This window comes from Lithobates pipiens, unplaced genomic scaffold, assembly GCF_037356315.1.
Source record: "Lithobates pipiens isolate NorthernLeopardFrog02 unplaced genomic scaffold, aLitPip1_a1.2 Scaffold_16, whole genome shotgun sequence".
Classification (NCBI taxonomy): domain Eukaryota; kingdom Metazoa; phylum Chordata; class Amphibia; order Anura; family Ranidae; genus Lithobates; species Lithobates pipiens.
The window spans coordinates 56072129-56086528 of NW_027507748.1; positions in this window are offsets into that span (position 1 = coordinate 56072129).

The following is a 14400-nucleotide window of genomic DNA, read 5'->3' on the forward strand; positions in this document are numbered from 1 at the left end:
AAGAGATGTTTCCTGGCTGAAAGCCAGGTACAGACTGAGCTAGCAGCCGTCTGCTGTCTGTATTTATAGCCCTGCGGACCGTTACAACACCTCCTTCTGTGACGTCACGTATAACGGTCCATTTGGTAGCAGCTGGTCACGCGACTGTAGGTCATTTGTCACGTGACTTCTGCTCATCTGTCACGTAAGCGTAGCTATTCCGTCACGTGATCTCGCCGTCCTGTCTCTCCCCGTAGCACACACTGGGTGAGGTGTCAGGCCGGCTCCTCCCCCTCCCCCGTCTGAAGAAGCGACAGCGGCGTCGTGACAGGCAGATCAGAACAGGGAGAGAGCCGAGCTGCTGGCCGTGGCTTTGTAAAGGGGGCGGGGCGCGGTGACATCACTGCACCTGACCAACCATCCCCTTCTCTCCCGGGACGGATATCACACAGGCACAGCGAGCAGGGTGAAGCCGCCTCCCCCTCCAGTGTTTATGTGTACACAGGGGGAGAGGAGCTGCTGTGTCATGCTGATCTGTGGTACTGAATAGGAGGGGGGTCTGTGTAAAGAACAGGAAGTGTCTGCCAGCCACTGAACACTGTACTCGAGATGACACTGACTTCCCCCCACCAAACCAAGGAGATACAGGCAAAGAGACGGTGACAAAAGTAGAAAGAAATTGCCAGGAAACAGCAGAAGATGGTCCATATAGATCTGGAGGGGACAAATGACAGTTCCAGACAGCCAATGGCACCCTGCCACACTCTGCCGTGGAGGGGCTCTCTGCGCTCCTTCTCCAACGCATGGAGGGCGCTCTCTGCGCTCCTCCTCCGACGGGTGGAGGGCGCTCTGTGCAGTCCTCCTCCGACGGGTGGAGGGCGCTCTGTGCAGTCCTCCTCCGACGGGTGGAGGGCGCTCTCTGCGCTCCTCCTCCGACGGGTGGAGGGCGCTCTCTGCGATCCTCCGACGGGTGGAGGGCGCTCTGTGCAGTCCTCCTCCGACGGGTGGAGGGCGCTCTCTGCGCTCCTCCGACGGGTGGAGGGCGCTCTCTGCGCTCCTCCTGAGATGCACGGAGGGCGCTCTCTGCACTCTTCCGGCATGTGGCAGACGATCTCAACACTCTGCATGCAAAGGACTCAGACACACAGAAATACATAAAGAGAAATACATCACTCAGGCGCTTCAGCACCCCTACCTCTGTGGTGCCTGATTGCCCTTTGCCTAGAATTGGCCCTGTGTATCCTGTTTGCAGAGTTTACCAAGAGTGACCGGGCATTCTCAACACTCCTCTGACGTGCAAAGGGCGCTCTCTACGCTCCTCCTCCGATGCGCAGAGGGCGCTCTCTGCCCTCCTCCAACGTGTGATGGGCGATCTCAACACTCTGCATCTAAAGGACTCAGACACACAGAAATACATACAAATAAAATACATAAAGATAAATACATCACTCAGGCGCTTCAGCACCCCTACCTCTGTGATGCTTGACTGCACTTTGCCTAGAATTGTCCCTGTGTATCCTGTTTGCAGAGTTTACCGAGAGTGCCCGGGCAATCTCAACACTCCTCTGACGCATGGAGGGCCCTCTCTGTGCTCCTCCGACGCGTGGAGGGCATTCTCTACGCTCCTCCTCCGATGCGTGGAGGGGCTCCCTGCGCTCCTTCTCCGATGCTTGGAGGGCAATCATTGCGCTCCTCCTCCGACGGGTGGAGGGCGCCCTGTGCCCTCCTCCTTCCGACGGGTGGAGGGCGCTCTCTGCGCTCCTCCGACAGGTGGAGGCCGCTCTCTGCGCTCCTCCTGAGATGCGCGGAGGGCGCTCTTTGCGCTCCTCCGACATGTGGCAGGCGATCTCAATACTCTGCATCTAATAGACTCAGACACACAGAAATACATACAAATACATAAAGAGAAATACATCACTCAGGCGCTTCAGCACCCCTACCTCGGTGGTGCTTGATTGCCCTTTGCCTAAAATCGGCCCTGTGTATCCTGTTTGCAGAGTTTACCAAGAGTGCCCGGCACTCTCAACAGTCCTCTGACGTGCGAAGGGCGCTCTCTACGCTCCTCCTCCGATGCGCAGAGGGCACTCTCTGCGCTCCTCCTCTGACGCACAGAGGGCGCTTTCTGCGCTCCTCCAACATGTGACGGGCGATCTCAACACTTTGCATCTAAAGGACTCAGACACACAGAAATACTACAAATAAAATACATAAAGAGAAATACATCACTCAGGTGCTTCAGCACCCCTACCTCTGAGGTGCTTGACTGCACTTTGCCTAGAATTGGCCCTGTGTATCCTGTTTGCAGAGTTTACCAAAAGTGCCCGGGCACTCTCAACACTCCTCTGATGTGCGAAGGGCGCTCTCTACACTCCGCCTCTGATGCGCAGAGGGCGCTCTCTGCACTCCTCCGATGTGTGGCAGGCAATCTCAACACTTTGCATCTAAAGGACACACAGAAATACATACAAATAAAATACATAAAGATAAATACATCACCCAGGCGCTTCAGCATCCCTACCTCTGAGGTGCTTGACTGCACTTTTCCTAGAATTGGCCCTGTGTATCCTGTTTTCAGAGTTTACCGAGAGTGCCCGGGCACTCTCAACACTTCTCTGACGCATGGAGGGCACTCTCTGTGCTCCTCCGACGCGTGGAGGGCGTTCTCTACGCTCCTCCTCCGATGCGTGGAGGGGCTCTCTGTGCTCCTTCTCCGACGCGTGGAGGGCGCTCTCTGCGCTCCTCCTCCGACGGGTGGAGGGCACTCTCTGCGCTCCTCCGACAGGTGGAGGGCGCTCTCTTTCCCCCCCCCATCGACATGTGGCGGGCGATCTCAATACTCTGCATCTAAAGGACTCAGACACACCGAAATACATACAAATACATAAAAAGAAATACATCACTCAGGCGCTTCAGCACCCCTACCTCTGTGGTGCCTGACTGCACTTTGCCTAGAATCGGCCCTGTGTATCCTGTTTGCAGAGTTTACCGAGAGTGCCCGGGCACTCTCAACACAGCTCTGATGCGCGGAGGGCACTCTCTGCGCTCCTCCGCCGATGCGCAGAGTCCGCTCTCTGCGCTCCTCCTCTGATACGTGGAGGGCTCTCTCTGCGCTCCTCCTACGTGTGGTGGTCGATCTCAACACTCCTCCGACGTGTGGCGGGAGATCTCAATACTCTGCATCTAAAGGACTCAGACATACAGAAATACATACAAATACATAAAGAGAAATACATCACTCAGGCGCTTCAGCACCCCTATCTCTGTGGTGCTTGACTGCATTTTGCCTAGAATCGGCCCTGTGTATCCTGTTTGCAGAGTTTACCAAGAGTGCCCGTACACTCTCAACACTCCTCTGAAGCGCGGAGGGCGCTCTCTGCGCTCCTCCTCCGATGCTCGGAGGGCGCTCTCTGCGCTCCTCCGACTTGTGGCGGGCGATCTCAACACTCTGCATCTAAAGGACTCAGACACACAGAAATACATACAGATAAAATAAATAAAGATAAATACATCACTCAGGTGCTTCAGCACCCCTACCTCTGTGGTGCTTGACTGCACCTTGCCTAGAATCGGCCCTGTGTATCCTGTTTGCAGTTTACTGAGAGTGCCCAGGCACTCTCAACACTCCTCTGACGCGCAGCTGACTATATATATATATATATATATATATATATATATATATATATATAGATAGATAGATAGATAGATATAGGAGCAATTATATATAGAATATATATGTGTGTGTGTGTGTGTGTATGTATGGACTAATAATATTGTAGAGGGGACGCGCAGGGGACCGGGCCTGTGTATCCTGCATGCAGGTTCCCTTACCATGTGAAGAGGGATCGCCAGGGACAGACTGAGCTTGCAGCCGTCTGCTGTCTGTATTTATAGCCCTGTGGGCCGTTGCGACACCTCCTTCTGTGGCGTCACGTATAACGGTCCATTTGGTAGCAGATGGTCACGCGACTGTAGGTCATTTGTCACGTGACTTCTGCTCATCTGTCATGTTAGCGTAGCTATTCCGTCACCTGTCTCTCCCCGTAGCACACACTGGGTGGGGTGTCAGGCCGGGGTCTTCTCATATACGGTCCCCCATCCGATATTGTCCGCTGTGTACTGCGCATGCGCAGTACACAGCAACACAGATTCCGAAAATTGCCGAGGATGAATGGCGCCTGCGCCGTGAGTCCAGGTTCCATCCCCACTATACAAGTGGACATAGAGTAGGAATATAAAAGAGCCGAGCGCAGCGAGGCCGAGCCCGAAGCGTGGCGAGCGAAGCTCGCCCGTGAGGGGCCCTCTAATATTCACAACCCTGTGTCCGCTTGGATGATGGGGCCACCACCTCCACTCACGGCGCAGGCGGCGTTCAACTTCGGAGATTTTCCGAAGCTTCGTCTGCTCCATACTGCGCATGCGCAGTACGGGGCGGACGCTATATGATGGCTGGACACTATATGGCACAACACCGGCTCCTCCCAATCCCCCGTCTGAAGAAGTGACAGCGCCGTGGTGACAGGCAGATCAGAACAGGGAGAGAGACAAGCTGCTGGCCATGGCTTTGTAAAGGGGGCGGGGCGCGGTGACATCACTGCACCTGACCAACCATCCCCTTCTCTCCCAGTGTCTTGTCATATAAGGTCCCCCATCCGATAGTGTCCGCTGTGTACTGCGCATGCGCAGTACACAGCTACACAGATTCCGAAAATTGCAGAGGATGAATGGCGCCTGCGCCGTGAGTCCAGGTTCCATCCCCACTATCCAATTGGACATAGAGTAGGAATATAAAAGAGTTGAGCACAGCGAGGCCGAGCCCGAAGCGTGGCGAGCTAAGGTCGCCCCCAAGGGGCCCTCTAATATTCACAACCCTATGTCCGCTTGGATGGTGGGGCCACCACCTCCACTCATGGCGCAGGCGCCGTTCAACTTCGGAGATTTTCCGAAGCTGCGTACGCCCCGTACTGCGCATGCGCAGTACGGGTTGGACGCTATACGATGGCTGGACACTATATGGCACAACACCGGGACGGATATCACACAGGCACAGCGAGCAGAGTGAAGCCGCCTCCACCTCCAGTGTTTATGTGTACACAGGGGGAGGGGAGCTGCTGTGCCATGCTAATCTGCGGTACTGAACAGGATGGGGTAGGGGGGTCTGTGCAAAGAACAGAAAGAGTCTGCCAGCCACTGAACACTGTACTCGAGATGACACTGACTTCCCCCCCACCAAACCAGGGAGATACAGGCACAGAGGCGGTGACAAAAGTAGAAAGAAATTGCCAGGAAACAGCAGAAGATGTTCCATATAGATCTGGAGGGGACAAATGACAGTTCCAGACAGCCAATGGCACTCTGCTAATACTCTACCATAACCTGCCAATACCCAGCAATACTCTGCCATACCCTGACAATACTCTGCAATACCCTGCCAATACTCTGCAATACCCTGCCAATACTCTGCAATACCCTGCCAATACTCTGCCAATACCCAGCCATACTCTGCCAATACCCAGCCATACTCTGCCAATACCCAGCCATACTCTGTCCTACCCAGCCATACTCTGCCCTACCCAGCCATACTCTGCCCTACCCAGCCATACTCTGCCCTACCCAGCCATACTCTGCCCTACTCAGCCATACTCTGCTCTACCCAGCCATACTCTGCCCTACTCAGCCATACTCTGCCATACCCAGCCAATATTACAGCGGGGGAAATTGTGGATATTACAGTGGGGACTATATGGTGGTCCAAAAAATGATCTGATCCGTGACTGATCCGAGGAATGATCCGATCCGTGAGTTTTTTGATGCGTTGCACCCCTATTGGCCACTGCTAAAGCCAATCACAGTCCTGCTAGCCCCGTACACCATCTGCAGGAAGATGACTCCTTGGTTGCCACTACCAATCTCAGAAAGAAGGGATTTTACTGTGATTTAGAAAATCACAATCAGGTGACGGTTTGTGGAATTACTGTTGAGCTTCTGGGAACTTTGTTGAAATTATTCCTGAACCTTTGTGTCACTTACTACGGAACCCTGGCACTCTGTGTCCCTTTAAGCCACAGCCAGTATTCATCACAATGGAAATCAAATCCAACTTTTCCTGTGGCGCAGAGCACTGCACTTTTTCTCAGCTGTGGGGATCCAACTTATGATCCTGCACACAGGCCCACTGCTTTCAGTAAATGCCCCTGACCTGAGCTCATCATTGCACATCCATTCCAGATGCTTGTATGTGACATCACATATATCACATACAAGCACGTGGGCTGTATGCGAGCGGTGGATCAGCAGAATGAGTGTGCCAGGACAGGTAGATGTGTCTCATCTTTGCTTCCTTTCACCACTCTGTATATCACACATATCATAGATGAGAAGAGTGTACAGTGGTGGGGCAGATGTGCAGGGAGGTACAGTGGTGGAAGAGATGAGAAGGGGGTTTAGCAGTGGGACAGAAGAGCAGAGGGGTTAATTGTTGGGGCAGATGAGAAGGGGGTTCAGCCGTGGGACAGAAAAACAAGGGGGGTAGAGCAGTGGGGCAGATGTGAAAGGAGGTATATTGGTGGGACAGAGGAGCAGGGGGTTACAGTGGTGGGGCAGGAGAGCAGGGGGAACAGAGATGGGGCAGAAGAGCAGGCGAGTACAGAGGTGAGACAGATGTGCAGGAGGTACATTGGTTGGGTAGATGAGAAAGCAGGTTATGGTTGTGGGACAGATGAGCAGATGGATTCAGTGTTAGGACAGATGAGAAGGTGATTCAGTAGTGAGACAGAAGAGCATTGGGATACGGCGGTGGGGCAGATGTGCAGGGAGGTACAGTGGTGGAGTAGATGAGAAAAGGGGTACATTGATGGGGCAGATGAGCAGGGGGGTTATAGTTGGGTATGCATACCTCCCAACTTTTGAGATGGGAATGAGGGACACCTACCAGCAAACGTATGCAGGCATAGGGCACACCCCTTACCACGCCCCCTTTAAGGAGAATAGTACAAAAAAAAACAAGATTAGTTAAACCCACAAGTGCTTTTTTTTACCACTACTATTCCTTTATATTGACTTTTGGAATATACAAATGCAGCAATTTAGAAATCAGATGAAAGGTTTAGCACTGGAAAACACTTTTTGATACATAAAAAGTGCAATTTATATACAACTATATAGATCAGACCAAAATGAGGGACAAATGAGGAGGAATGAGGGACAGAGGGACATTGTTCCAAATCAGGGACAATTCCTCTAAATCAGGGACAGTTGGTAGCTATGGTGGTTGGACAGAAGAGCGAGGGGGTACAGTGGTGGGAGAGATGAGAAGGAGGTTCAGCGGTGGGACAGAAAAGCGGGGGCTGGGGGTACAGTGATGGGGCAGATGAGGGGGTTCAGAGAGAAACAAGATTCATTGGTGGCACACACGAGCACAGGGTTACAGTGGTGGGGCAGAGGAGCAGGGGGAACAGAGATGGGACAGATGTGCAAGAGGTACAGTGGTGGGGCAGATCAGAAAGGGGGTTACAGTGGTGGGGCAGATAAGCAGATAAGTTCAGTGTTAGGACAAATGAAAAGATGTTTCAGTGGTGAGACAGAAGAGCATAGGGGTACGGCGGTGGAGAAGATGTGCAGGGAGGTACAGTGGTGGGGAAGATGAGCAGATACATTCAGTGTTAGGGCAGATGTACAGGGGGGACAGTGATCTGAGGTGTGGAGTTGCATGAATTGGGGCTGATCTGAGGTGTGAGAGTGCAGGGTGTTAATTTCTCACTACTACTGTAGTAGTTGACAGCATTTACTTTATAAAAATCTTTTTTGTGATTGAGAGTGTGAAGTTGAAATTTTTTTGTTATAAAATCGGCACGCTCAATTACTTTGAAAACATTTTTTGGCACACTATGCTCAAAAGGCTGCCTTATATAGTAAAATATTCATACAGACCTATTGATTATTCATGCTTACAAAAAAACATGCAACAGAAATTCCAGTTTCTGTAAACACTGATAGCTTTGCGGCACTTTGCGGGTCGTTTTAAACCTTTTTTGGCCGGTAGAGGGGGTTAAAAGCGCCTCGCTAGCTGCTAAAAACCTCAGAAAAAAACGACGGTGCCGAAGCCTCGGTGTGAAAGCAGCCTTATGGAAACCTTATATAAAATGTTGTGCTCCCATCTAGGGTATTTTAAAGGAACTACACACACGTGTATAGTTCTGAAAATGTACAATATTTCATAGTGTGATGTGATATAATACTGTGATAAAATTACATAGTGCTAACATATTACAAAAAACTTTTCAGATTAAAAACAGCCAAGACATAACCCATATGAACACAGGGAGAACATATACATATCAAGTCGACAGTGTTGTTGATGGTGTGAATGCATTTAGGCAGGAAATGGCTTGAGGAGGCTGTGCAAGATTACTGGACTAAGATGTAAAAAAAGGAGAAATAAAAGTGAAAACGATATTTAAAAAAAGACATATGAAAATAGGGTGGAAGAATATGTGACAATGTAATACAAAAATGGCATTTGTCTTCCAAGTGTATGGACTAAAACCTCAGCTACCCAAGAGCCTCAAAGAGTAGACTATAAAGAAAGGTATGATGAGCCATGGTGTATCCTACTACTTTTGGAAAAAAAATAATAATTGTGATTTCAGTCAGTTATGGCAATTCAAAAAAAACAAAAAAAACAATTCCAGGTATGACATACCTGTTGGATTCATCTAGAAGTTGGAAATAACTGTAGTAGAAACCGCTATTCCAGTGATCTCCACTAGCTTGCAAGTTCCATGCCAAGCGCCATTATGAACAAAGGAGGTTGACTGCTCGGCATTAGCCCATTTAGAGAATGTTTTGCATTTTATCAATGAATGCAAAGCATTCTTTGATTGGACAAGCTGGAGAGATGGGGCGGTGATGTCATGCTCTCCACCTTGTCCAGTTAGAGAATGCTTTGCATTCATTGAAAAAATTCAAAGCATTCTCTGAATGGTACCCCTGCCTTACAGCTCAACTCCTTTTTTCGGAATGCAGCAGGACAGTCACTCAGCATGGGACCCAGAAGCTAGTGAAAATCACTGGAGTAGCAGTGCCTACTACCCTGTTTCCCCCAAAGTAAGACCTAGCGTGATTGTCGGTGATGGCTGCAATATAAGCATTACCCCCCCAAATAAGCCCTACCCTGTTACCCCAAAAATAAACCCTACCCTGAAAATAAGACCTACATGGACTTTAACTAGGGCTTATATTGCAGCCATCACCGACAATCACGCTAGGTCTTATTTTCGGGGAAACAGGGTATAGTGATTTCCAGCTCCCACAGGGATCCCACAGGTATGGCAAGCTGGACTAAATGTACTAATGTAAAAAAATGCCATACCTGTTTTTTTTTGTGTGTTGGAAGTGGAAATTTAAGCAAATCTAAACAAACAAACAAAAAAGTTGGGAAGCAGGCAGGATTTTTAATGCAGAAGACACATCCTATGTCTTTTGTATATTAAAGTTTCTGCCCTGTGCATGTGCAGCTGACTGAACTCCCATGCATGTGCAGGAGTGATGTCACCTCGACCCATCCAATAAAGATGAACGGAGATAGGTACCCGGAAGCTGCCTGGTTGAAGATGCTGGAGTGAAAGTAAAGATAGTTCAGCTTTAAATAATGTTTGCAGTTTATCCAAGCCATTTCTTTAATTCTAATGAGTATCAGGAAAATGCCCCAAGCCACTTTGATCCAATCATCATGGAAAGGTAGATATTGGTTGAGGATAAAACACAGGCACCACTCTAAGTGCAGTATAAAAGTAAGTTTAATACATAAACAAGTATAGGTACTAACAAGAGTAAAGTAGTAAAAGGCATTGGACACAAATTGCCACGTGTCCGTGGAGAGAGTGCATCCGGTAGGCTTCTCGCTGGTGGCTCAAAGCAGACCGCGCCGGTGGTTGTCAACACTTTTTTGATCTGGAATGCACAGGAAGCCGGGGGATGGTGTCAATTCCGGGATATGGCGAACCAATAGGCGACGCGTTTGCGTAGCTTGTGGTCCTGCCATAAATGCAGTGTCCTTATAACACTTTAGTGAGCTGAAATCTCAAACAACATTATGTGGGGGAGGAATTCTATTGTGCACAGACAGAACTGGGAAGGCTCATAATGTTTGAGATTTCAGTTCAATGCAGAGTTATAAAGACACTGGATTTTCGGCAGGACCACAAGCTCTGCAAACGGATCGCCCATTGGTTCACCATTTCCCGGAAGTGACGCCATCCCCGGGCTCCAGTGCGTTCCAGATCAAGGAAGTGTCGACAACCACCAGGCGCGGCCTGCTCTGAGACCCCAGCAGGAAGCCTCCCAGATGCACTCTCTCCACGGACACCTGACAATTTGTGCCCAATGCCTTTTACTACTTTATCATTGTGAGTACCTATACTCGTTTGTGTATTAAATTTACTTTTATACTGCACTTAGAGTGGCTCCTGTGTTTTATCCTCAGCTGTTCCAGAAGTTGCTTCTTACCTTCCTCTGGGCTGCCTTCCAGATGCTATCGCCTGGACTACATGGATTTTTTTTAGTCATTTTTGAAATTCCTCTTGACCATCCCCATCCCCCATGATGTCAAACAGGCTGGCCTGCTAATACTTAGCTTGTCCCAAGCGCCAACTTATCTCTATATAGATATTGGATGTCCAACAACAGGATGGGAAAAGTTGAGGAATCACCCTGTACTAGTAAGATAATTCCATCCTTTGTGTCAGGAACACTTCAAAGGTATTAAAGGAGAAGTACAGCCAAAGCTCATATGGCGGTACTTCTCCTGTGGATCACCAGAGTGCAGTTAGTTTTGCTCAGGCAAGATCACGACAATGAAGTCGGAATCTGCCCACATGCCTGGGCTGACACCCGGCTCAGCCTCTCATTGAACCCTCAGAACCGAGCAGTCGGTGGTGTTTGATCGCTTGGTTCTCAGTGTTAGAGCCAACGGGGAACAGATGCAGAATCGCTGCATCCATCTAGATAAGTATTGTAGCCAAAAAATACAAGTGAAGAAGCAAAAGCTTGAAACCATAAATTACCCAATGACAATAAATCTGTATTAAAAGCACAGTCTAAGTCCATGTGCAAAGTAAGGGTTAAAAGTCCAAAGGAAACAGGGCTGCCATTATATCGGAACAGCAACCAAGTTCCAGGAAGCTGCAGAGAGAACAAGGAGAGAGGCACCTCTGGGTGCAGACGTTTTAATAAACTTTAATAAACATACAAGTGACAACTCACATTTAAGATGAATATAATGGGCATCACAACTGGAATGTCCTGGTGATGCTCCTGAGTCCTGCTTCCTATATGTAGACGATCTGGCCAGTCACTGGTCCCCTTATGGATGGTAAGCAAGCTCCGGAAGACGCGCTCAAGACGAGGTACGAGGAGCAAGGCACAGGTGGCTGCAGGGGATGACGTCATCCAAAGTGTATGCATTTCGCTGTCCATTGAGAAAGGAGCGCAGCTTGCATGCAGCACGCATGCTCGCGAAATGTGTCCACTTTGGGTGACGTCATCCCCTGCAGCCACCTGTGCCTTTCGCCTCACGGCTCGTTTGGAGCTTGTCTTCCGGAGCCAGCTTACCATCCATAAAGGCGAACCCTTCACTGACCAGATCGTATGGATATAGGAAGCAGGACATTCCAGTTGTGATAACCACAATGCCCATTATATTCAGCTTAAATGTGAGTTGACACCTGTATGTCTATTAAAGTTTATTAAAACGTCTGCACCCAGCTCGCCTCTGTCCTTGTTCTCTTTATAAATATTGTAGCCTCCTGTTCCTAAAACTGGGGCTATAGTGTAAATTTAGTTTGGCTGTAAGCAGCTTAGATTTGATTGTATAGTTTATTTGGTTCTGCTATAATTTCAACGGAGTTGTGCATTTCTCGCTGTTGCCCGTAGGTGTCACTGGTACCACAGGCCAGTATGTGAATTACAACTAGGGATGAGCTAAACACCCCCTGGTTCAGTTCGCACCACAACATCCGAACATGCAAAAAAGTTTGTTCGAACGCGTGAACACTGTTAAAGTCTATGGGACACGAACTCGAAAAATCAAAAGTGCTAATTTTAAAGGCTTATATGCAAGTTTTTGCCCTAAAAAGTGTTTGGGGACCCGGATCCTGCCCCAGGGGACATGTATCAATGCAAACATTTTTTTTACAAACTGAAGTTTTTTTTGGGAGCAGTGATTTTAGAAATTTTTAAAGTGAAACAATAAAAAATGAAATATTCCTTTAAATATCGTGCCTCGGGGGGTGTCTATAGTGTGCCTGTAAAGTTGAGCAGTTTTCCCGTGTTTAGCACAATACCACAGCTAAATTAAATTTCTAAAGGAAAAAAAGTAATTTAAAACTGCTTGCGGCTGTAATGTATTGTTGGATCCCGGCAATATAGATGAAAATCATTGAGAAAAACAGCATGCCCCCCCCCAGCCCATTACAAGGCTCTTTGGGTCTGGTATGGATATTAAGGGGAACCCTGCACCCAATTAAAAAAAAATGGAATGGGGCCCCCCAGGCACTATATACTCTGAACAAAAGTATATATACTATATGGCCTGCCCTATATACTCTGCAAAAAATTGGGCCTTAGGTGTTGGTGGTGCCAGAACAGTGTAACCCTTCAGAGTTACTCTTGTTGGGCGCAGGAACAGGCCCTGCAGTTAAAGCGGAGGTCCACCCTAAAATGGACCTCCGCTCATCGGAATCCCCCCCCCCTCCGGCGCCACAATCGGCACCTTTCAGGGGGGAGGGGGGTGCAGTTACCTGGATAATCCAGGTAACTGCACCCACTTCCGGGCTAGCTCTCTGCGGAACGAGCGTAGGTTACGCCCCCGTTCCGCAAGCGCCCGCCCCCTTCAGCAAGTGCCCCGCTGCCTGCTGGGAAACACACAGCTCCCAGAGGCAGCGGGGACCGTCCGGATTGCGCCGCGCGGCTCGCGCATGCGCAGTAGGGAACCGGGAAATGAAGCCGAAAGGCTCCATTTCCTGATTCCCATACCCAAGATGGCGGCGGGACCCGGCAGCCGAGCGAGCGATCGGCTTCGGGTGCCGACATCGCGGGCGCGCTGGACAGGTAAGTGTCACTATTTAAAAGTCAGCAGCTGCAGTATTTGTAGCTGCTGGCTTTTAAAAAAAAAAAAAAAAACGCGGAGTCCCGGTGGACTCCCGCTTTAAATATTATTTCATTAATTGTAATTACATGTTCGTGTTAAACAGGGGCAGAAAAATTAGGCCTTGGGTGGTGGTGGTGGTGCCACAACACTGTAACCCCTCACAGATACTCTTGTTGGGTACAGGAACAGGCCCTGCTGTGAAATATTAGATTAAAAAATTGTAATTACAATACAGTGCAGCCCTAGTGCAGTTGCTACTACTTTTCTGGTGTTGTACACAGTATACAATACAGTGCAGCCTTAGTGCAGTTGCTACTACTTTTCTAGTGGTGTACACAGTACATAATACAGTGTAGTTCGTTGTTGCAAAATAAAATATTCATCATGTCCGGAAGGCCACCAAGGAGAGTCAGATGCTTACAGGCCACTAAAAGAGGGCAAGCAGCCTCTGTGTCTACAGTCAAGAGTGCTGGTCATGGATATGGTGCATCCTCTGCTGGTGGGAATGGGGCATGCTTGTCCTATTTCTCTGCTGCTGGCCATTTTATTGAGCCAGAACATGCAGAAAAATTGGTGGAGTGGATAACAACGCCGTCCTCATCCTCCTCATCCTCTGCCACCCAGGCTCAGAGTAGTTTGCCTTCCTATGCAGCTGCCAAAGTGGCCTATTCTACAGGCTCCTTGTCCACAGTCACTCTTTCCGTAGCCCCACCATCATGCACAGAGGAGTCCCCCAAACTATTCAACCACAGTGTTGGATACATGCTGTTGGAGGATGCACAGCGATTTGAAGGCTCCGATGTTGGTTCCCAGGTTGAGGAAGGGAGTAACATGAGCCTAGAGAGAGGGGGTGCCCAAGAAGAACAAGAAATTGTCAGTTATGTTCCCCCACCTGCAGCATACTGTCAACTTTGCTCCAGTGACGAGAAGAGAGGAGATGATGAGGTGACTGATTCTACTTGGGTGCCTGATAGAATAGAGGAGGAGGAGAAGGCACAACTCCGAGGCAGGATGTCCTCTAGGGGGTAGCTTAAGGGCAGCCACCCTACTGCATCACACCGCAGAGCTCTGCAGGTGCAGGGAGCTGCTGACTCCCCACTGATTTTGAAAAGTTCCTTGGTGTGAGCCTTTTTGGAGACGTGCGCAGCAGATCGCACCATTGCTGTTTGCAACCTATGTCTGAAGCGGATCAAGCCTGGCCAGAACAGCAGCCCCTTGGGCACCACATGCTTGACCATGACGACCTCCCATCCCGTCTGTTTCCCGTATACTATATT